This window comes from Neomonachus schauinslandi, chromosome 10 (genome assembly GCF_002201575.2).
Source record: "Neomonachus schauinslandi chromosome 10, ASM220157v2, whole genome shotgun sequence".
NCBI classification, from domain to species: Eukaryota; Metazoa; Chordata; class Mammalia; order Carnivora; family Phocidae; genus Neomonachus; species Neomonachus schauinslandi.
In genome coordinates, this window is record NC_058412.1 from 30,694,266 (window position 1) to 30,719,290 (window position 25,025).

Sequence of the window (25,025 nt, forward strand, 5' to 3'; positions counted from 1 at the left end):
GTAGGAGCAAGAATAGGAGTGAGGAGCCGGTAGCACTCAGTCCCCGGTTCCACCATGTTGGGCTTGGCTGCATCCTGCCCTTTCCATGCGGTTATTCAGCCTCATTCTTGGTTTTTCCCTTTTTGCCCAAGCTGGCTGGAACTGTGTTTCCAGGTCTGGAAAGAAAATAAATGCCCCATACTTTAGCCCTCATAAGGGGCAGAGAGCTGGAATTGAGATTGACCTTTGGACTGCAACGCTGCTTTTCATGGATATGTTTGAAGAATGGTTATCAGTCCTTTGGATTTGTGTTGGTTCAAACACCAAACAAAAAATGCCAAGCAAATGGGAGATCCGAGGTTACCATACTGCCGTAAGTGTCATTCACATCTTTCCCACCACTGCTCAGGTATCAGCTCGGTGGTTTTGCTTGGCTCATGACCACATGTGTGTCAACGCTGATCTCACACCGGGCATGCAAGGCCCTCTTTACCAGGGGCCTCCTCTGTGGTACCTCACTCAGGCTGCCATGTGACCGCACCAGGAAGGCTCTTTTCCCACATCCAAATATAACCCACGTGTGTGTGTCGGGTCCAGGAAGAATGTGTGATAGCAGCCGGGACAGTTGGGGATCTGTTGATAAAAGGAGATGGAGAAGCTCTATGCAAAGGGCTCTAAGAAATAGCAGGAGTCTCCTGAGGAACATTCGGTCCAGAAATAATTGCTTTAAAAGCCAGAGGGGCTTTTAAAACTGTTTTACCACAGAAATTGAAAGCCCTTTGTGGGCATTTCATCTGTCTTAGTTCAACCCGAAGGTGGACACAGAGCACAATTAAGTCACAGTTGTGGTGTCTGGAGTGGATAGAACAGATCAGGACGCCCCCTCCCCCCACCTCACCCATAGATGAGGTGGGTCACCTGGTCACAGTCTGTTCTGGGATCTGCCCAACCTGGGCATGCCCCTGCGGTGGATCATCTTGGTGCTCCTCCAAGGTTCTCTCACGTGTCTTCTGAAGGCTTCCATGCCCTCCCTTCCGGGTTTTCTCTCTCTTGCCAGGGCTGTTCCTGGGCTGCGTAAACCCTCTTTGCTCACAGCCAGAAGAGCTGAAAGTGGCTGGCCATTTAACCCCCGACTCTGTGGCTCTTAGCCAGTAAATGCTGGGGAGTACAAAAGCCCCCTCTCTTGACTCAGGCTGGGATGACTCTGAGGCAGGTGTTTGAGAACTCTGAAAAGTAAACCGTAGCAGGTGAACTGGGGGAAAAGATTGGGATCCAAGGCAGCACGAACCTCGTGTTGAGTTTGCCATTAGTTTTTCCTCCAATAGCTAGCTCCCTGCCTGCACTCGGAGCAGCTTAAAACCCAAAGAGGACAACGGGGCACAGACTGAGTGCTCCAGGGGGTGCACAAAAGGGAATCCTCATGCTCAGAGACAGCAAAATGTACCACTTTACTGTTTTTTCTTTCTTCCTCTCTGCTTCTCTGTGTCCCAGCCCCCAAGCAGTGCCATGTCTATAGGGCCTGGTGTAGAGTACCAAGTTCAAGGAGTGCTAGCGATTAACACTGATGCATGAATGATATTCATTGAATGATATTTTTTGGCTCAGGACTGGTCTTCTCAGCTGGGGACGAATGATGTCGAAGCTGGAAGACGGAGGTTGGAAGAGAAAGTTGTACTTCTACTCCCACTTGAGAGCCTACTACATTATCTTCATTTCTCCTCTCTCCCTTCTCTTCCTCCCTTAATCGAAAGAAGAGACGAGTGTGTATCCGAGAGGACATGTTTTGCAGGAGTTGAAAAAGAGTAAGACTCATTTCCTCTCAGCTTCAAGCCCAGACTGAGAGCACTATTAAATAAGTCAAATAATCTGTAAGTTAACAAAAGTTGAGAGTAGAAAGAGCACTAGCCTTGGAATCAGAAGGCCTGGATTCAAACCACAGTTGTGTCTCTTGTTAAATCAATGGCGGTGAGCAAACATCTAATACTCCATGGCCTTCCATCTCTTAAATTGCATCTTAATTGGGGGTAATGATACCTGCTTGAGGACTCATCCATTGACATCTGTGAAAATAACTGGTACACATCAGGTATAAATATTGTGGGACTTGGTCTTGATTTTTATCCCCTAGGAACTCAAAATTTAAGCTAGACAAAATGAAAGAAACTCAGAAAACATCAAAAAATCGAATTTCAGAGCTGGAGCTGATGTGACCTCTCACCTCTGGGAAGAGAAAATGGGGGTCCAGAGGGGCTAAGCGACTTCTCTAAAGCCACCTGGCCAGTTGCAGAGCTGGGCCTAGAATCTGGGCTTCACCAACAGGTTCTTAGCGTTCTGTTCCCACACGTCCCCTTACGGTGAGCAAGTTAGCACGGTGGCTACCTTCACGCCGGACAGGCAGATCTCACGAATACGAAGCAGGTGAGAGTAGCTGAGAGGACGCCATGTCATCCAGCCCCGGCCTGCATGCCATACAGGTTAAGGGACTTCAGGATCCATGGGGACAGGGAGGCCCTCTCATGAGCCTTACAGGCTATTTGACTAGGAGGGAAAGATAACAAACACCTGTGGTAACTGATTTACTAGTGAGCCAGACTCCTCAGGGCACAAGGAGAAAACAACTTTATTCTTTCCCACCATGACCTTTTAACCCCTCTCCTGGGGTCCCTCCCCCCAGCCCCAAATGACAGCTCAAGCCAGTCTATGCGTTTCCCAGCCACTTTCACAATTAACTAATTGCATCATTTTCAGATACTGAGAAGGCACAATCACATCTAAACCCAAACATCTCTATCATGTCCAGTGTAAAGCACCCCCTATCTCCAGCTCTATCCTGACCCCCAAATTGCAGACCAGCAGTAGGAGTGATTCTGTGGTCGCTCTGCATTGTTTCTGTGCCTGCCTCTTCCTCTACTTCCCCACCGACTTTAATGGCCAAGGTAGTGATGCCCAGGCTCGTCCAGGGTAGAGGTGAGGGGGTTCAGGGTGGAGGGGGGCACAGATAAGTGGGCCAACAGGTTTTATTCAGCCTGTGCCATTGTAATCTGCCCTTGGTGAGCTCTGTGTGGCCAGGGCCCAAACACTGGGTCTTTCTCAAAGAAAGAGCTGTGTGGGTTCTCCAGAGACCTTCCCCTTTGATTTACTCTCCAGTTCCTCCTCGTTCCTCCAAAGGTATGCTGACAGAGTCCCCTTCTGCTAGGGCCACCTTGTCCTTACAGGCCATCTTCCTGAGCCAGACCTTTCAACTCAAGCCAGATCCCCTTCCACGAGTGTCCGCCACACGCTGGAATTGTAAGCTGCCCCCAAGAACTTTTTCAAGGTCTCTCCAGTAGCAAGCACATTGCTGCATCTCAACCGAGCTGCGGGAGAGGGGCAACTGGAGATGTCAAATTCCCCCTACGGTTGTGCCGTCTGAATGGTTTTTCAAACCCCTGCCTTGGATCACCTCTCAGGAAATGCCAAAGACAGTTCAAATGGTGTGAATTAAAATGTAAAACCAGTCAAGTGGTATAGCTTCCTCAGCGTTAGTGTGTAGGACAGCTATCAAAGGACAACCCTGGGACATCTTGGACATTTTTTTACCCAGACACCCAACTCTTTGAGAGGCAGGTAGAGGCCTCTAGAACTTTGAGTCTGAGCTTTTCATGGGGATCATGAAATCAATTAGTGTGTCAACTAACATTTTTTTTTAAGCTTTTATTTATTTATTTGACAGAGAGAGACACAGCGAGAGAGGGAACACAAGCAGGGGGAGTGGGAGAGGGAGAGGGAGAAGCAGGCTTCCTGCTGAGCAGGGAGCCCGCCGATGCGGGGCTCGATCCCGGGACCCTGGGATCATGACCTGAGCCGAAGGCAGACCCTTAATGACTGAGCCACCCAGGCGCCCCTCAACTAACATTTCTGAATAGAATAGAGAATATCACACTGCATCATATGGGAAGATGAAGCATTGTTTTGCAAAGTTTTTATTACTGTGTGTGTGTGTAAAATGTAGCAGGGTTTTTTTTGTTTTGGTTTGGTTTTTGGTTTTTGGTTTTTTTTACCCATGGGTCACTGTCAAAAATGTTTAGAAACTCTGCTTTACAGAATAACTTCTAGCCAAACTTATAGCTATTACAGTTAAATGCTTTTACATTCCCCACAGATATAAAATAATGCAAAAAATATTTTGTTTTTTGTTTTTTTTTAATGCAGTAAACAAAATTTGGAGCTATTTTAGTAAAAATCCAATTAAGCAGAGTGCTCAGGGAATTTACTATCCTGGTTAATTGAATCTCTGCATTAATGAGGACAAATTGAAAACCCTGTCAAGAGGCAGGATCGCAGAATTTTAGAGGTGGACAAGACCTTGGAGATGGGTTTTCTCCAGCTCCCCCATTCCCCCGCTGGTGGGGACCCAGGCCCAGAGGAGGGAGTGGCTTGCCCTGGGCCCAGCGGGTGGGGAGGGGGGAAGCCAAGACCCAGGCCCACAAAATGGCCAGCTCAGAGCTCCCGTGAGATACAGCTGAATCTCAATGCAGTCGCCCATAACCCTCGGGGTTGCTTCTTAAAATAAAACCCCAGCTCTCAGCTTGTCTTTGTCATTGTCTTTTCCCATAGGTCAGCGCCCCTGATTTACAGAATTTAGAGCAAACACCAAAGATCTGCTGGTAGCATTTAAAGGTTGGTGTGGCTGAGCCTCTCACTTTCTCTCTCTCTCTCTTTCTCTCTCTGATTTATTAGAATTCACTTTTCTTTGTTTGCTCTGATCTTGTTTCTTCACATACATTATTGGTATTCCAGACACAGGGCAAGAACTTTTTTTTTTAAATATTTTTTATATTGCTTGAGGCTGAAAGATGTTGTTTTCATTCTTGACCGATGACCCATCCGATGACCCCAGCTTGCCACTGTTCCAGCATACAAGCTAGTATTTCATTCATTCTAGCACATTGACACTGAAATGCATAGCACCGTCCTCCAAAGACACTTGCTGTTCTCTGTGTATATTCGTTCTTTCAACGCATATATACAAGCACCTACTATGTGACAGGGGCAGGCACTGTGTGGGATGCTGGGGATGCAGCAGGGAATAAAATGGAAAAATTCTTACCCTTACAAAACTTGTATTCCGATGGTAACAAATAGACAGTAGATGAATACACAAGTAAGTACATGGTATGTCAGATGGTAATAGGTATGAAGAGGGGGGAAGCTAGACATAGGAAAATAGGGATTGCTGGGGGTGGGTCATTACTATTATCCTCGGGGAGGATCTTGCTATTCAAAATACAGAGACCTAAAGGAAGGAAAGGGAGTGAGACACGTCACTCTCTGGGAGGAGGGAATTGCTGGCAGAGAAAAAAATAGTAAGTGAACAGCATTTTAAGTATCAGGCTACATACTTTACATCAGGTACTAACGTCGGACTTGTTAAATCCCCCTCACCAGTGGCACAGTCCTAAAGGTTATTAGATGTTGATTTAGGGTAAGACAAGTTGCGTTGGTTCGTTCCATTCACAAGCATAAGTGCCAAATGCAGGCATTCTGCAATGAAAGACACAGATGGTCCCTGCCCTCACAATTATTGACCAATCAAAAAATCACTATCCATAATGGTCAGGGTAGTAAGAGTGCTGCAGAGGAGAGAAAGCATGAAAAGTCTTCCAGAATAGGAGGAAGGGGGATTTCAAGCAGAGGAAATAACAGGCTTGGGTAGGAGAGCAGATAGTACATGCCGGGGTTCCCAGGTTGGTATGATTGGAAAGTGAGTCTCGGGAAATGGGGGTAGAAATGGGAGCACATGTGGATGCCCCTCTGCTCTCTGGAGCACTATTAAAATCTTTCCTGGTTGCAGCCCCCAAAAAGCGGACTGGGTTCGGGGAGGTGAGTGGGGAGGCTCTGGACAGGTAGAGAGGAGCCACATTATAAAGTCACAAAGTTAAATATTTAAAAGTAGAAGAATGAGGGCGCCTGGGTGGCTCAGTCGGTTGAGCGACTGCCTTCGGCTCAGGTCATGATCCTGGAGTCCCGGGATCGAGTCCCGCATCGGGCTCCCTGCTCGGCGGGGAGTCTGCCTCTCCCTCTGACCCTCCCCCCTCTCGTGTGCTCTCTCTCATTCTCTCTCAAATAAATAAATAAAATCTTTAAAAAAAAAAAAAAGTAGAAGAATGATTTGATTGGATTTGCCTTTTATAAAGATCCATTGATACATAGAGGATGAAAGAGGGAGAGACTGGAAGCTGGAGAATCAGTGAAGAGGCTGAAGGGGCCAAAAGGTTCAGAGTAATGTGGGTGAGAAAGGCAGGAGGTCCCCTAAGAGGCTGACAGAAGACACCGAAAGGGTGGGCTGGGCTTGCTGCTCTTTCGAGGACCGCATGGACACGAAACAGGGTTGGATGCAGTATCCGGGGCACAAGAAACAAGTTTAGGGGGAAAGGGAGCGATTCCCTCATAGAAGACAGAGGCAGAAAAGAAAAACTATGTCCTGAAGGCTGCTTGGAATTCCTCAAATGACACCATTTGGCATAAGAAGCAAGGACTGTTACTTTCCCAGATGACGGCTTGAACGTGTGATTGTAGAACTGGCCAATTAATTTGGGTGAATAGATTCCAACTACCGAATATCATCAGATACAAGATAAAATGTAAAATAATGTGGTTAACTCTTCAAAAGCCATCCCAGGATTTACATATCTAAACAAATAGTACCTTCCTTGGAGGCTACACGTCTCCAAGGTCTGCACCTGCTGAGAACTGTCTTGGACTTCTTTTGGGGACCTCCCTTCATGACCATAGTCCCAGAGCTAGAAAATTCTTGGCCTTTTAGGGAAAATCTAATTTTTAGAAAAGATGCTTATTTGCCACCAAAGACCGGTGGTAGCCCAGGACAGGGCAGGTGGGGGCGTAAGGAAGAGAGATGGAATACAAAGGGGCAAAAGGGAACTTTTGGGGGTGATGGAGGCATTCATGTCTCAACTGAGGTGAAGGCTTTCATGAATATATATATATCTCAAAACTCATCAAAATGTATACTTAAATATGTGCAGTTTATTGTATGTCACTTATATCCCAACAAAGCTAATTTTACCTCTCTCTTCCTCAGCACTGCCATCTGCTACTGGGCATCATGGCTGCCCTCAGACCTCTGGTGAAGCCCAAGATCGTTAAAAAGAGGACCAAGAAGTTCATTCAGCACCAGTCAGACCCATATGTCAAAATTTAGCACAACTGGCGGAAACCCAGAGGCATTGACAATAGAGTGCACAGAAGATTCGACGGCCAGATCTTGATGCCCAACATTGGTCACAGGAGCAACAAGAAAACAAAGCACGTGTTGCCCAGTGGCTTCCGGAAGTTCCTAGTCCACAACGTCAAGGACCTTGAAGTGCTGCTGATGTGCAACAAATCTTATTGTGCAGAGATTGCTCACAGTGTCTCCTCCAAGAACCACAAAGCTACTGTGGAAAGAGCAGCCCAGCTGGCCATCAGAGTCCCCAATCCCAACACCAGGCTGCACAGTGAAGAAAGTGAATAGACAGCTTGTTGTGCACATCATATTTGTGTTAATAAAACCATAAAACTACCAAAAAAAGCTATTTTTAAAGTCATTTGTTGCAAAGAGTAATGACTAAAGCTCATGATTATGCTCCTTTTTCATTTTTTTTAATGAGAATCTAAGAGAATACTCTTCTGGTGTGCCTGCCAGGCTGACTTGAAGGCAGTTCTCAATGCAGATTGTTTTTTGTGAAAAAAAAAAAAAAATCACAGAAACAAGTGACCTACTACTATTAAAAGACAGTCTTCATGGGAGTATGTACATCCTAGAACATATGTTTTTAAACTTTGCAGTCATGCCCTGTAATCTAATTTGGAATCCAATGACTTGGTATCTTTTGGTTCTTCTACTCACTGTTGTGAGGGACAGCTCTCCGCATATATAGTGTTCCTTTCACTTAGCTCATCCAGAAAAAGGGTTGAAGAAGAACAAGTATCATTGCTTCCACTAACTGAAGTTTGCATTTCAGATATCCAGGGCCAGCTTTACAGAGCCGGGATTCCAGAAAGATTTCCTGACTGTCTCCCACTCCCACCTCACTCCCACCGAACATTGTCCTCTGACCCATTTGCCAATGTCTGGAAGTCTACCATTAGGAGGATGCTTTCCTTTGGGTTAACAATTCCATTCTCCCAGAATCCCATTGGAAAATAGAGTCCTGGAAGGCAGGCCAAAGTGGGGAGCCTGGAGTTAGCGGAGGGCGCTGTGAGGACACTGTGGCCTCCAAGGGTGGAGGGTGGAAGAAAGGGGAGTCCAGAAAGGGGAGACAAGGTACCACAGAGGGTCTAAACTAAAGCTATTCCCCATTTTTTAGTCATTTATTTTTTCAGAAAGCATTTATTGAGTACCAACATCCCCACCTTAGTTTTACCTCTGGACGTAGTACTGAGCACAGCAATATAAAATAGGAAGTTGAGCAAAGTTGATGAGCAAGCTGAACTGCTCTCTCCCGTACCTCAGCAGTGAGAGAGCCGGCCCGTGCGTGAACAGCTGGTCCCACAGGGACTCAGAGGCCAGGTGCTCACATCACACCTTGAGCAGCAGTTTGGAAGGAAATGAAACAGATTATTGACAAATGAAAGTTTAAGGGAATCGTGAAAACTCTGAATGCAAAGCAGGTGGGGGGTTGCCATTAAAATAGTTCACCTAAAAATAGTCTAATTCCATCTAGGGGCCAAACCCGATTGGGTTTCTTGTTCATTTGGGTTCACAGTTTGTCTATAGCCTCCTTTGACTTTGTGGGCCCAACACTGGAAGGGAAGAGGGTGTCCCCTCGATCTCTATGCTCAGCCCATCATCTGAAGCAGAGCCCAAGAATGGAGAGGCTTGGAGACCAGGAAGCAAACATGGAACATGGAGCTGTCTGGAGCTAGAAAAGGCTTGAAGTGATTTAGAAGGAAAGTTAGCAAGCCCTCCTTTTGATTTGCCTCCCCTAAGACAAATGAGGTTAGAACCACAGTGGGGTGGTCCATAAAATTCCCAAACATTTGGCCTCTTCTGTGGGCCGGGCCCTCACACGGCTCAGCCCGGGGCATGTAAAGGAGAGCGAGGCCAGCCCTGCGTGCGGAAGCTTGTTTCGCACTCAGCTGAGGCACAGGGCAGTGGTCTGAGAAACCAAATCCATCCGCAGAGCTCATTCTTGAGTCTGGCAAAGGCATAGCTGCTCAGGGAATTCCACTGCTGAGGGGAGATCATTGAAATCAGAACCCGGGAAGGTGATTGTGCTGGGCAAGTTTCATGCCTCCCACTCTCCCTCAGCCCCTTCTTAGAGGAACCGCCCTCTGACACAGGGCTGGGCCCAGGATCCCGGGTGTCTCGACCATGTGACCCTGAGCCCTTGCTGTCCCCTCTGGCACCACAGCTGCCTGGCACAGGGTGGCTCTGGCTGGCCAGTGACCCAGGACCCAAGGCACTGTGAGAACCGATGGCGGGTCTCTCTCCCAGCAGCACCAGCAGTGGGCGAAGCAGCCTCGCTCAGTTGGGTTTTGCCACAAGAGCTTCATTTGTCACCCCTGCTCTGTGGAATGTCCCTTCCTCCTGGCGATGTAGAGGAGGCCAAAGAGGTTATGGGGGGCCAGAGTCAAGGAGTGACCCAGGAGAGAAGCAAGGAGGAAGCCCATGACGGGACAGACAGGCAGACACAGAGGGCAGCTGAGGCCCATGGAGGAGCCTGAAATGCCCGTCACCAGTCCCACGGCAGCGTCCCCCAAGCCAGACAGGATCCAGAACCGCCCTCCGGCCCCTCCTCTGTGAGTTCTGACCCCGGTGGCTCTTGTCTTGCATATCTGTGCAATGTTCCTCATTGCTCTGTGTGGAGCAATATCAAACTCACCCCAAACACCCCCGACTTGGGTGAGCTCGAGGTTTCTCCCCCTCGCTAACAAATGAGCCAGAAGACAGTTTCGCAAGAGGTCCCTGGCCTCTGCTGAGCAACAGAAGGCCAAAAGGATGATAGGGTCCCAGGGAGACCAGTGAGGTCCTTTGCCCTCTGGGAGCACAGAGTGAAACTGCAGGCTGTTTCGTTGCTGGGCACTTGGGGTTATTTTTTTTTTTTTCACACAAATCATTTTGCCAAAGTTTAGAGGCAACAGTATGGTGCAGTAGAAACAAAACTAGAACAAGGGTCAGGAAATCTGTGCCTCCCTTAATCAGCTCTGCGAGGTTGACCGAGCAATTTAAGTCCCTGTCCCAGTTTTGTCATCAGAAATGCAGGACGAATAATTGCCCTACCGCCTTGAAGATTTTTGGTGAAGATCACATAAAAATAGGCATACAAAGCCTTGGGGGAGCATGGATAAGAGCTATATTATTTTATAAACTGTAAATGACAATGCCAACCGACAAAGGAGTCGCTACCACGCCCCTCTGCCAAACTTGATGGACTCAGCACCAAAGAAGCCAAAAGATGAATGTCTGTATCTCCTGTAAATGAAGACTGTGGCTTCCTGCCAACAACCGAAGTCGCTGTTAATTCCACAAGGGACATTAGCCGAATTAGAATTTGTCCCCCTCCACTGCCTCCCTGTCTCCTCTCTCTCTCTCTCTCTTTCTGTCTCTCTCTCTCTCTCTCTCAGTCTTGATCTCAATTTCCAGCTGCAGATAACCACACAATCCAGCTGAAATAGAAAGTTCTCATGCAGTTTCCAATTCCAAGATTTGTTAATTTACTGGCACATCAGTTGGCTTATATCCTCGGGCTTATTGCCACAGGGTTACAAAAGGGCTGCTTCAGCACCCCACCAGCACATTCTCTCCCAACCACATCCAAAAGCAGGAGGGAAGATTTTGCTTAAATGTCTCTAGGGCATTTCTATCATGAGGGCAGAAAACTTGTCTGGGAATGCGCCCCTCCCCCCACACACACCCCCAACACAGAACGTGCAGCAAAGAGCCTGGGAAAGGCTCTCAGCGTCTCTAGTAGGAGTGGGCACCGCCCGCAAGAGAAAAGTAGGGGGTGGGGTTGCAAGGCGGTAGCACAGAGGAGACATCTATAGGTTTGGCAAGAGAATTTCAGTGCGGAGAATGGAGTTCATTCTCACTAAATGAAGCAGAAGAATTTGTTCCAGGGTATTAACTGGCCAACAAAACTGGGAAGGCTAAAGAAACAGATTCTGGGTTGGGTATTCAGAAAAGAGTCCTACAGTCACCCTGCTGCCTGGTCTGTGCTCAGAAAGCCACAGGCTCCAGAACCACACTGCCGTGGCCATGACCAGGAAGCCACCAGCACTGTTGCCACCCCCTTGACCACACCACATCTGCTGTGGTCCACACCAGGTTCACGGGTGGCCCATCCCTCCTCTTAACACCCACAAGGCCAGAGACCGGACATTATCTCTGCTCTGTCAGCTACAGAAAAACCAAACACCTCCCCAACCAAATTTGCCAGCAGAAACTTGGCTCCCCCTCAATTCAGTGGTTCAATTCTGAATTCAGAATTCAGAATTCTCTCATAGGAGAGCATTCAACAGGCAGAACCAAATCACAGCAGAAATTATAGCTGCAAGAGAGTCTGGGAAATGTCCTTGTTCGCTCTTAATCACCTGTGATACAGGGAGGTACACCAGGGGAAGGAAGGAAGACACTGAGTTCCAACCCCACGTAATCAGCCACAGCAACCAACTGTGTCTGCCACACTCTTCTTTGGGCTAGAGTTTCTAAGTTTAATTGCATCAATCCATATGTTTAAGGTGGGGGCCAGGGGTGGGGTCTATCCCTGATTCCAGAGGCACAGGACATGACCATCAGTATACCTCATTCTCCTGGCCACAGTAATTGGCTCATGCAGACACATGCCTTAGGACTGTTCAAGCTGATCAACTCAGGACTTTTGCCTAAGCTCCTGGAAAAGAGACTTGCTCTTTCCAGCTGAACATGAACCTGAAAAATCTAGAGCTGCTACATCCATCTTTCATTGCAAGAGAAAAGCCCATCTGAGAATGGAGCCAACTGAGACGAGGCAAAGCCAAGAGACAGAGAGAAGCTGGGATCTGATGACATTTTTGAACCCCTGGATTCAGCCATCCCTGAAGCCTTCTGAGCTTTTCAGGTACATGAGCCAATATCTTTTCTTTTTAAGTTCATTTTAATTGTCATTTGGTGGGGGTGGGGGGGACACATAGGAATGTTATCCAAGACCCATTTTGATCATTGCCCTGAACGTGCAGGAGGCAGCCACTGGTTTATTGAGACTAGTACCCAGCTCCTCAAGAGTTAACCGCTCACACTGAAGTGAGAAAGTCCAGAGACAATGGGGAAAGGGAGCAGCTGGAGCTAGGGTTACAGCATGGACAGCTGTAGCCTTGGCTTGTCTTCATTGATACAAAACCCACTCCTGTCTCTGAATCCCCAGTGAGGGGGTGTTTGTTTTGCTCTGAAAGATGACAAGGGTCTTAACATTTTCTTTGGGAATCCCATTTAGAAGTGATAATAATATCAGAATGCGTTATTCTATTTTCAAATATATATTAAATATATATTAAAAATTTTGCATTTTGAATGAATAAACATTATTTTTAATCAATCAAATAAACTAATTAATAACAATGCATACATTCGTCTTCCTGTCTAGCATCAAAGATGTTGTGCAAATGAACTGCTCAACACACTCAAGCTGGTTTATTTCTTCAACCATCGCCTAAGTGAGGAGAGACGAGGGGCCCCAAGAATCTGATGGTTCTCAGCCTTGAGCACACAACAGGGCCAGGGGACCCTCAGGGAGTCAGTGCACGGGGACCCTGTGCCTGCCACCAGATCCCCCTTTGGGAATGGAAACCTGATTCCACCAGATGCTGCTAAGATTGTCAGTTGATAGGCCTCAGCTGTCCACCCTCTTTGAGGATTAGTTTGGTTGAAGATTACTGCCTCATCCAAGGTCCCGCTCCTTCGAAGGGCAGCCCGTATCCAATGACCAATGCAGGAGAGAAAGGCCACGCTCCCTCACCCACCTGGGACAAGGAAAGGGCCACCTTCGTTGGCAGGTGTCTCAGTCACCTTCCGCTCCAGCCACTCTTGCTCCCTCCCCTTGGTGTGGACCCCAGCAGCACTCCCCAGTAAACACCCTGCTCTCTACCCCCCTTCTCAGAATCTGCCTCCCAGGAGACCCCTGCAGACCCGCATCTCGGACAGCAGCTGCTGGACTTAGGGGTTCAACCAGGTATAACAGAAAAAGATTCCAAACCAATTTCCATACTTCTCAACCACATCTCAATTCCTGCTGCTCCCCATCCCTGACCCATCTTCTTGTGCAAATAAAATTATCCTTCATGGTCCAGCTTCATGGCCCATCTTCTCTATGAAAACTCTGCAGAAGCCCCCAGCAGCAGTGGGCTCTCCCTGTCCTGAGCTCCCACAGCATTTTGTGGGTGCCTCGTTCAGGATGCGTCACCTGCTTGGGTTTTTGAAGTTTTACATTGTTAGTTTCTGCCACTGAGTCTTTGAGTCGGTGAGGTACCTCCTCTGAGCCAATTTCCTGTTCTATTAAATGAGAGCAACGATACTTCAGAGGATAAGATGAGCCAACAGCCCCTACCCCAGCATCTGGCCCCTGAAAAAATTCAATATGCCAATTTCTTCTCTCCCTCCTTCTAAATGGGCCGCTCTCCTCAGGAACAATGGAGAGTCTTCTCTTTCTCTGCTCTTTCAGGGAGGAGGCAAGCAGCAGAAGCTCCCATGAGAGTATCTGCCCTCCCCACACACTGCCGTCCACAGAGGCTCGGCTATTTGCACACAGAGGGAGCGATATCATTTGTGGCTTTGAAGAAACAAAGGATTGACACAGGTACTCCTATGTGGTCACATTGCAGTCAGCTTGCCCTAGAACATCTAAATGTCTGTCTATTTTTAGGATCAGAGTTCATTTTCTGGCTTGGTGTGAGCACCCAGGATGGGGGAGGAAGTTAAAAGTGGTTGGTGTTTCACAGCTAGGTATATATCCAAAGGAATTGAAAACAGGGACTCCAACAGATACTTGCACGCCAATGTTCACGGCAGGATTATTCCCAATAGCCAAAAAATGAAACAACCCAGGTGTCCACCACCAGACGACTGGATAAACAAACCATGGTGTATATGAATGATGGAATATTATTCAGCCTTAAACAGGAATGAAGTTCTGACACCTGCCTCACCATGGATGAACCTTTAAACCACGAAGCTAAGTGAAATAAGCCAGACACAAAAAAGACAAATATTGTAGGATTGCACTTATATGAGATGTCTGGAATAAGCAAATTCATAGAGACAGAAAGCACATTAGAGGCTAGCAAGGGCTGGGGAGAGGGGCAAGTGGGGAGTTAGTTACAGAGTTACAGAGTTTCTGTTTGGGGTGATGGACACCTTTTGGAAATAGGAGTGATGGTTGCTCAACATTGTGAATGTCATCAGTGCCCCTGAATTTATATAAAAATCGCACATTTTATGTTACAAATATTTTACCACAATTTTTAAGATTGATATGATATCAAAAAACCCCATTGAATTGTACTTTAAATGAGTGAATTATACAATATGTGAATTGTAGCTCAAGAGAACTTTTTTTTTTAAAGATTTTATTTATTTATTCATGAGAGACAGAGAGAGGGAGAGAGGCAGAGGGAGAAGCAGGAGAAGCAGGCTCCCAAGGAGCAGGAAGCCCGATGCGGGACTCTATCCCAGGACCCCGAGATCATGACCTGAGCCGAAGGCAGACGCTTAACCATCTGAGCCACCCAGGCGCCCGAGAACTTTTTTTAAAATGAGGTTTACTATAACTGTTCATTCTGGGGCACAAAGAACTGTATAAAATTCAAAGACAAAAAACAAAAAAACAAAAAAAAACCCCAAGCTCAATCCATAACTGAACAAGAGATGTGACATTTTCAGCGAGGGTCTCCCTCTGGATATTCTTTTCCCTGGGGCTCAGGCCAGTCTGCAGGGCCGCACTCCCAGCAGCTTCTGAGGGAACCCCAGCTTTGTTGCAGACAGTGCTCTCCCAGGATTGTGGTCATTTCATCCGGCAGCTGAAGACCCGCGCAGCGCCCCCCACCGCCACCCCCAGGTAGGACAGGTCTTGCACGGCGCTCTTGGTGGTCATGTTTCTCCCGCCCTTGCAGCAGAGAGGACTAATCCATGGAAAGGCTGGCTTCTGGGATGGGTGGGGTTGGGGATAGGGATCTCGAGAGGCTAGCAAGCGCTCTCTCCCCGCAGGATGCAGAGACCGAGATGTCAGAACCCGCCTGTTAATGCTCCCACATCCCTTCTCTCGTTTTACCACCACCGCCGCCGCCACACACATAACGACCCGCCTCAGATCCTGCGGCGGGTACTTCTCTCCTTGGGTTCGGAGAGTGAACTCAATTTAACATAAAAATTAGTTAGGGAAGCCGGTTTGCATCATACAGGAGTCAGGAGCCCATGGGCCTGTAAAGGGCACATAGGAAATGTAGGTGAACAAAGCAAGCTTCATTCAGTGAAGTGTTTTAAGTGATATTTCTTAATATTCACTTCATCTTTGGCAATGGTCTCAATTTTTAAATGTCCTGAAGATGCAAGCCCCGGCACAACTTCATGCCTTTATTCAGGCTGTTGCCTCTGGACCTGACTCGTCAAATGAATTTTTACCACAATCCTTTAAGGTAAGTGTTATTAACCCCATTTCTGCAAACAAAGGGTCACGCAAGATGGCTCCCTGTTACCAGGGTCCAAGACGGACTTCATGATGTCACAAGGCATGAGCTAGGGAATGTGCTGTATCAGGGAAAGGGCGAATGAATCAAGCAAGGATCTACAAAACGAGCGAAGGCAGCCATCCCTTGGATCCAAGGGATCCACCTTATACTTGCCATCCTCCCAAATAGTCCAAGCCTAGGAACAAAGCTGACAGTGGTGCCAAGTGGTCTGGATTTCCCAGCCGTTTATAGGAGCTGTCTGAGAATGCCAACTGCCCAGATCTTGGGGTCCATGGGATAGTAGAGTCCCTCCTGTCAGGAAAAGAAGGAGTGGGCCCATGGGCTAAGCTGAGACGCGCTGCCTCCTGTGGGGAGTCAGTGAGAAGCTCCCACCCGGTGCCCCGCGGGCTCACTGTCCAGGCAGCTAGAGTGAGAACCCACGGTCACTTTAGACAATTCTGATCATCACACCACATGAGGAAATTGAGGCCCAGAGAATTTAAGACTTGTGGGCAAGATCACACAGCTGGTGGATGGTGGAACCCAGATTCTGTTTTTTTTTTTTTATTTTATTTATTTTTGACAGAGAGAGAGCACAAGCAGGGGGGACAGCAGAGAGAGAGGGAGAAGCAGACTCCCCGCTGAGCAAGGAGCCCGATGCGGGGCTCGATCCCAGGACCCCGGGATCATGACCTGAGCCGAAGGCAGACGCTTAATGATTGAGCCACCCAGGCGCCCCAGGAACCCAGATTCTAAATCAGGCTTTTCTCACCACACTGTATCTCCATGAACATCCTTGTTATCCAACCCATGGCCCTCACTGTTTTCCCTCGGAGCAGCCCATGGGGTCAGCGCACCTGTAGGTATCTCAGGTCTATGGTGGGCATGGGGTGGAATCCTGCTCTCCCAGTTTCTCTGGGATGACTGGAGCCATGGGGAGGCCTTGGAGACACCAGTAACACCAGGTCACTCTGTGCTGCCTGTCTCTGAGATTTCTAGATGGCAGGGTCACTTGTCTTTCTCTTTCCTTCTAAGTTTGATTTCCCAGTTTCCAGCGCCAGAGGCTCACCCTGAAAAATATCTGTACTAACTCAGGTAAATACAGATACCATTAATGCCTCATCTCCTTTTTCCTAGGACAACAAAAATACTGGCTCAACCTGGATAATAGTAAAGTCCTATAGAGAGAGAAAGTGTGTGTGTGTGTGTGTGTCTCTCTGTGTGTGTGTGTGTGTGTGTGTGTGTGTGTAGATCCCTATGGGGTTCTGGGAGAGTTAAATAAAAATGTCCTTACCTTCCATGGGATTCGGTGCAGTCTGGTTATAGCCAACCACCATGAGCCAAAGACGATCATAAACTGTATGAATCTAATAGACGGCAAACAGAACGCAGAGCAATTTACACCCTATACTTGCCATAATTTCAAAGTCTCAGAGAATTTAATTAGGGGAATCCCAAAGGTAATTTAGATCTGTCTTGTGTGAAATCTGTCTTGCGTTGGCCCGGTTCAGGACATTCAGGATGTATCTGTGTCCCTCACCTTTCCTTCTCTTTTACCGTCCCATTTGGCCAGAGTCCTGGCCTTGACACCTCTGAGCCTTGCCCCTAAGGAAACATATGTCCCACAGACTGGCCCCCATAACAGAGACATTCTTTGGGTTCTCTTGTTGGCTGGAACTATTTTGCCAGTCTGAGAAGTTGCTGCAGGGACAGCTTCACCTGTCCCCCTGGCTCTGTCTGCTCTCACAGCTGTGGCAATGTGGGCGCCTGATGGAAATGCAGTCAGTGCCCTGGGAGGAATCTCTGGTTGGAGAGGGCAGGTTGTGAGAGAAGAATGACATTCCAAATGCTGTAGAAGGCATTTGGAGATGCAGCCTGAGAAATTCTGGAGGACATGCAAGTCGCTCCCAGCAACAGAAGATGCAAGGACACATGGTCTGAGAGAGGCCAGCTGACTTCGGAGTCATTTCAAGCACGTATTCTGACCTACCCAGGAAGCAGCTGGCCAGAGAAGGCCCCAATGGGGATCCATTGGTGACCTTGTGGTCCTCAACCTTACTGCCTTAATAATGGGTAGATAATAGTTAAAATATTTATAAAGGCAACTATTTCTCTCCAGTGTGCTTGCTTGCTTGATTTACAAGTCCGGGGCCAAAGCCTGGCTGTCTGGGATGACAGGGAGCTAGGATTCTATTCTTTAATCATCCTTATTTTTAGTCACAAGGATAAGGGAGTTGAATTACTAGGCTATCATCCCCTGAAGCTGAAATCCCTCTGTTCCTAAGAATCTCAATGGAAAGTTTAGGCCTGTTTTTGTGTTCTATAACCTCTATTTTTGGAGTAGAGGTATTCTCCAAAACCTACTTTTTAAAAATCCAGATTTGCTAACCTGTATATAACCTTATTATTTTTCCCTCTTCATCTGCTCTGTCATCACCACTCCCCCAGCCCCCTGAGATCCACCCCTGTCAAACACCTACTGCACGGGGAACGTTGCTTTGAAAGTCGTCATTCCTTTCGTAGGTAACTGCACAGAACAGCAAGAAGGCGCTTGGGGGAGGTGGAGAATTCCGCTCGTCATGGAATTTGGAGAGCAAGCTTGAGCTGGGAATTCAGCAGTCAGCAAAGGTGCCGGGCCTTTTTCTGGAGACCTGTCAGTCCTCGGTTGAATGTCAGAGTACACTCCCGATCCGCCTGCAGTTTTCATCTGATGGTGTTGACCTTTCCAACTGGGTGTGTTCCCGAGGCAAGTTTCCCATGGATTCAATGAGCTGCATTCGGGATCGGATGAGTAATTACATTTTTTCTGGCTTCCCACCCCATCCTAATTAGTGTACTTTACCTAACCAGAGCCAGCGGGGCTGCCTCAAAGTCTCTGCATCCCTTCCTCCTGGATCTACGAAGCTTGTTTGACTAGAAAGTAAATATTATTTGCTAAAAGTAGCCCCGACCGGGTTTCCAGGCTCAGGAGTCTTCATCCCCCTTCCTGCCTTCTTCCCCACCCTACCCCCAATCTTTCTTCTTCCCTGTCAATTTATGCAATAATAGAACCTTGATCTTTAATCATCCTTTTTTACCTTTTCAGTTAGCGTCACACCTTTGGGCTCATCTGAGAAAGACTCTGGGGATGGGATGGTGGGTGAGTGGGAGACCCTGGTGGGCAGTGAGCTGTGGGGCCGACCTGAGAGCACAGGTAGAGGCCTGAGAATATTTCCAAGGAAGGGTAGCCCACCCCCCAATGACCATTCTCGTGAGGGAAGGGAGGATAGACTCCAGGTGAGCCTTCCTCGAAGTGGAAATGGCCGAGGTGTGGCTCTTGGGATGAGCAGGCTTGATAAAGCTCACTCCCAAGCTGGTGGACGTGTGAGCCGAAAACCTTGCTGTCTCCCCTCCCACATCTCCCCACTGGATCCGTGCTTCTCAAAAAGCTTCAGCAACAGAATCTTCACCTGAAACAAAATGTAGGCAGAATCCACCGAGAAAGCTGATAAAAGCTCAGTAATCAGTGGCAGGGGGTGAGGGGGTGCAGGGAATAAGCATCCTCCTCAGTCTCCCCTTCACACACACCCCCCGCCCCGCCGTCCTTGCAATATCTCCAGCAAACATCCTGGGAACGGCGTTTGGGGACCTCAGCACCTCTAGACCACACGGGCTCCTTTAGGCAGAAGGACATTGTAATCTTAGCCTTCCCCACCCCACCCCCTTTCCCCAAGCAGAGAGGACAGATGCTCCCAAGTAAATGAGTTGAAATTCAAGTCAGAGAAATTCCTAGGGGCTGTTTACTTGGTGTTCTATGGCTAACAGGTTTTAGTGTGACCTCTGGCTGAATCATCCCTGGGGGTGGGGGGTGGCAGCCAGTGCCAGGAAACCTGGGCAGCATTGGGTGACAGTGCCGCCACCTCAAAGACTCATGGTGTCTGAGACCTGCCCACCTGCTTGATGCTTCCCGCATCTCTCCCTCTTGCAGACAGATTCCTGGCTCTGGCCTGTGGGGTTTCCTCATGCCTGCTCACCCCTTCTATATTGAGTCTGCATCAAATTAAGACAGCAGGGATCTGTGGGGGGAGAGAAAAGAGGGAAATAAATGTTCGTACCCAAGAAAGTCCTGATTTTTTTTTTTTAACTGCTGTGAAGCACTTAGCAAGCATCCAGCCGAGCAGATGGCAGACTCCTCCTTGACATCTCCAGAGAGCAGTGGGAAGTGTGCTGGACCTAGAATCGTCGCCGCCGGGTCCCCCTTCCAGCTCCGCCGCGAACCCTTCCAGTGGCGCTGAGCAAATGTCTCGACTCTCCAAACTTGGCTTTCGATAAAATTAAAAGGCAGTCTCTAAGGTCTCTTCTTGCCTTACCCTTGTGTTTAACAGGCCACGCATGGGCACTGCCTGGTCAGCCCTTCGCCACCCCTCTGAGGTAAGGAGCCCAGGAGGCTCTTTTGGTGACATTACTCTGGATAGTGTCCTGCATGTTGAATGAGATCGGTCTTGCAACCCTGCCCACCAGGAACCACCTAGAACAGAGAAGATGCCAAAAGCAATCCACACCCTAGACCAAAGGAGGCTAGCGGGCAGGGAGGTGGCAGGTGGGGACTCTATCCGAAAGGGGCCCTCCTGATTGATGGTGACCCAATCCTCAGATTTTCTTGTCTCAGGAGGATGACTGTGAGGTTCTTACAGAGAACATGCCAGAATAACCACAGGAAGACAGAGTGTTTCAAGACAAGGTGTGGCCATTGTTTCTACTCCTATAAGGTGATCCGGCGGGCCAGCTCCGGGAGGCCTGGGACAAAGCACAGCTTGGCCCTGTTGAGATGGCTTTCCAAGACTCCTCACTTCCCCCTGTGGGCTTACGGTTCACATTCATCACCTAAGCAGAGCCACACTTGTCTTGTCCTTGTAGCCCGAAAGCACCTAGAGGCGATTATTCCATTCTATTCTGTAAGCAGCTCACAATGGGGAAGTCCTGGGTCATAAATCACCTGACACCCTGATTTTGTGTTGGGCGTGACTGCTCCTTCCTGATCCAACACATAGGGTTAACTCCCGGTGGGTCAATGCAGCAAACATTTCTTCAAAATCAGGAGCCCTGGGTGGTTCATTTATTACTAACTAGTAGTGACCTTGAGGAAGCTGCTTGACCTCTGCCTCAGTCTCCTCAGCCTCTGGTGAGAACAGTATCATTCAGTCTGCGGCCATACCACCTGAACGCGCCGGATCTCATCTGATCTCGGAAGCTAAGCAGGGTCGGGCCTGGTTAGCACTTGGATGGGAGAACAGCATCATTCAATCTACCTGCCTCCAAGGGCTGTTGTAGAAAGAAATTAAATGTGATCATGTACATGAGCCTGCTTAGGTGTGCACAATGTGCTGGGTAAACAGTTGTCCTTAATACCCAGACAGTAAAGGGCATGAGACAGCAGAAGGTGGAAATTAAGAGCACTGGCTCTGGCACTTCCTACAAGGCCTACTTAGCCTCTGTGTGCCTCAGTTTTCTCATCTGTAAAACAGGGGTGATTATCATAGCACCTGCTTCATAGGGCTACTTAAGTTAATGCATGTCAAGTACTTAGACCAGTGCATGGCATATAGTAAGTGCTTAATTAACGTCTTGTAGTATTAAGAGGAACACATTCCCCTGGCCAGAAGCACATTTGGTGGGCCCCCACAGCCTTCCTGTGCACCTGGCAATGAAGCCCTACCTGGGCCCTGGGAAGGAACACATGGCGGCAGGTACCTGGCCTTGTATTCTGCACTCGTACCGTGGGACCTCATGCAACTCCCTCCTGCCCAAGAGCCTCAGTCTCCCCCCTAGAAAAGGAAGCCAATCATAGTGACCTGTCCCACAATCATTTGGACGCCTTCATGTGTGGTCTCTGGAAAGAACCCCTCACTCGGATTTCCCAGGTGTACACCCTACTGCAAGGGGAGCCTGAGCACACCCATGGCACAGAATCGGGGAGAGGAACAACTCAGGGCCTGGAGAGCTCACTGGAAAGGAACAGAGAATTATGTTTGCTGTAAATACCTTTAAAGAAATGATTCCTCAACCTTGCCTTTGCCTGTAATTTTCCTCTTTATAGACACCCCCCCACACACCCCTTGAGTTCAGAATGAGGTAGAAGTTTCAAGGAGTCTTACTCCAGAATGTAGTGTACTCTTCTCAGCAAAGCTCTTTATTGGGGGTGGGCAGGGTGGGCCGGGGGGGTGGCAGGCACCCAGCCTGCTATGACCTCACGCTGCCATTTCCCAGGAAGCAACTTGAGCAAGCAAGCCCCAAATCCTGGGGGCCTGGCCCCCGCCGACCACTCTACATGGCAAAGGGATGGCGGGGGGGGGTCTCTGCTATGCATCGTTCTGTTGTTTCTGCAGTGGTCCTAATTCAGACCACCAGAGACGATCATCCAGGTGAACCCTAGAAGGTCCCCTCCGGAGCAGGAGGACCAGGGAGGGACAGGGTGACCACCACATTTTGAGAGACTCTCTTGTGTTTGGTTAGATTCTGGCTGGGTTCCCACCCTCTGCAGCGCCCACCCATGAGCACGTTCATGTCCAGCCAGAATGACAGCTTTGGTTCTGGGTTTGGATTTCATTTTTTTTTTTTTTCAGATTTTATTTATTTATTTGACAGAGAGAGAGAGAGAACAAGTAGGCAGAGAGGCAGGCAGAGGGAGTGGGAGAAGCAGGCTCCTGACGTGGGGCTCGATCCCAGGACCCTGGGATCATGACCTGAGTCAAAGGCAGCTGCTTCACCGGCTGAGCCTCCCAGGAGCCCCCAGGGTTTGGATTTCTTAACCGTGCCCCCACGACGTGAGCCGAGAATGGCACAGAAGAGTGAGCCAAGCTTGGTATTTGCTCGGATGGCACAAAGACCTTGTCCTGGCATCAGACCTCAAGCCAAACCTTGAACTCTGCTGCCCCAGCTTCCTCTTTGCTTCATAACTGAGTCCTCACAATCGTTCCATGGGATCAGAGGTAGGAGATAGCCTCGTGCCATCCTTGAGGTTTACCAAGGACACCAGCACGCAATCCCAGAAAACTGTGGGTTAAGAGAGAGTATGTCCCAGAGCCCTCATGTGGAGTTACGGCTCGGCAGGCCCTGCCATGGGTCTCCGGTCCTTTTCCTCTCGAAGAGGATTCCTCTCTTTATATGTGAGGGGGGCAGGCAGTGAGGTTTTCTCTGTGGAGACCAAAACGGTTTTGCAGGTTTTACCTTTTTCAACCTCAAAAACACTTTAAAAAAAAATGTAAGGTATTTTCTGCAATGAAGTCTACAAGAGGTATGATGCTATTACTCTGAATCCGGTGGTACTGCTAAGCTAAGGCGCACGGCATCACAGGAGTGTGATTCACTCTTTCCTTCCACCCAGTGTAAACCTAAAACAACCTGCTAAGCAGTGCATAAGTTTCTTTCACTAAAACACACATCTGGTCACAGACATGATGGTTCCAAGGTGGTGGTCAGAGCCCAGTTAAGACCTTTTAGAGACCACAAATACAGAACCAGTTAAGGAATCCACCCCAAATAAAAATGACATCAAATTGCCTTTTTTTTTTTAAGTGCAAGGGAAGGAGAACACAGATCTGATTTTCCCCATGATAAATATTTCATTAACAAATGATCTCCACCTCTCCCATCCTCCCACCCCCTACTTCACCCCGCCTCCTTCCTCCCTCCACCAAATTTGCAACCCAGCCTAGGGAAGTGGGGGTGGGGGGGTGCATTTGAGGGATGTTATTGCCTAGAAAGTGAGAGCTCATTCCCACTGGAGAGAGGGAGACTTCCAAACACTGCAAAGTGGTCTGAAGCAGGCTGAGGCAGGCGGGAGGCAGTTCGCTGGGGGTAGGGATGAGAATTCTCTGGGGAAGCCGGGCAAGAAGCTATAATCTCTAAGGGAGGGGTGGCAGAGTCCAGCTCTAGAAGGCTCACAGAGGGGAGCGGAGGCTGTCGGAGCCCACGAGAGAATGATATCGGAGTGAAATCACCGGGTAGACATGGAGCCAAGCAGAAAATTACCTTGACTCATCTGGGAATCTAAGGACAAAAGCAGTAACTCAGTTTCTGCAGAGAACTACCTGTGTTCTTGGAGAAATGGGATTATTCACAGAGAAACACTGGCCTTCCAAGTCTGCTTTAGAAGACATTAGACTCAAAGCCAGGGCTGGGGGAGTAGAGAAGAGCAGGAAACCTGAAAGATTTAGAGATAACTCAGTAGTATTTTCGGTTAACACAAGCGGAGCCTTCTAACCGCCAGATGCCATAGTCTTGGAGGTACTGCACCCCGACATTCACCTTCGCTTAGCTGTGCACCAAGAGGTTGGATGTGTAGACGCTGTTCTGGGGGCAGGAGGCATCACAGGAGCCAAAAAGGGGAGAGGCTATGAATCCCAGGGCACCCTTTGGAAAAGCCATATCTCCTCGACCTTAGATGATTCTGGAAGAGGGGGCAATGAAGCGTCCAGAGATCTTGCACTGGTGACCTCCCTGACACCAGTTTTCATAGTATCTTTTGTGTCTGTTTATTCCTTGTTTGTTGCTGTTAATTTCTCTCTTAAAAAAAAATTAGCAGTTCTCAAAGCAGGGGTCCCTGTACTAGCCACATCAACACCACCTGGGAACTTGTTAGAAATGCAAATGCTCTACCTGACCCCAGACCTAAGGCAGCAGAAACTCTGGGGCAAGAGCCAGCAACCTGTGTTTCACAAGCCCTTCTGCTGATGGTGATGCCCATGCAGGCTTGTCTGAGCACCATCGCTTTAGCAGAATGGCAGAGCCATGGAGCCACGAAAGTATTAAATATTTCACCCTTTGCTATCTATCAATCAATGTTTGGCTTTTGTATTTAAAAGTTCTTTGCAGAAGTGTACAGGGCTTCTATGACATGGAGCTCAGTGTTTCCGGCGTTATGATGCACAGTATTAACTCTTTTAACCTTGGGGGTAAGGAGGAGGTACAACAGGGCCAAAATGTAATTTGATCCACCTTCCTTCCTAGGTTGGGGGAAGTGCAGCAAAGTGAACAAAGAGATGCAGGGGCCAACCAGAAGAGACTCTTAACTCCCAAGAAACAAACGGAGACTTGCTGGAGGGGAGGTGGGTGGGCGGATGGGGTAACTGGATGATGGGCATTAAGGAGGGCACTTGATGTAATGAGCACCGGCTGTTACATGCAACTGATGAACCACTAAAGTCTACCCCTGAAACTAATAACACACTCTATTTAGTTAACTACATTGAATTTAAATAAAAAAATTTTTTTAATAAAAAAAATTAAAAAAGAGAGAGAGTTGCAGGGGGACCGGGCTCCAGCTGCATTTGGCTCCCTCCTTCCGAACAGAGCCCCCTGAACTGGCAAGGCAACCGAGAAGTGTCCTT

General features: G+C 48.4%; 1 long non-coding RNA gene and 1 pseudogene across 1 annotated transcript; one reads left to right on the forward strand and one right to left on the reverse strand.

Annotated features, from left to right (window-relative positions):
* The first annotated feature begins 7,084 nt into the window (after positions 1-7,084).
* On the forward strand, positions 7,085-7,543 carry LOC110587369 (annotated as a pseudogene).
* Positions 7,544-8,455: 912 nt separating this feature from the next.
* LOC110587529 lies at positions 8,456-18,154 on the reverse strand. Its single transcript, XR_002480762.1, has 3 exons — positions 18,138-18,154; positions 16,952-17,024; positions 8,456-8,545 (listed from the first exon to the last, which is right to left on the reverse strand). It is a non-coding gene; the product is annotated as an uncharacterized LOC110587529 (long non-coding RNA).
* Between the last annotated feature and the right edge of the window lie 6,871 nt (positions 18,155-25,025).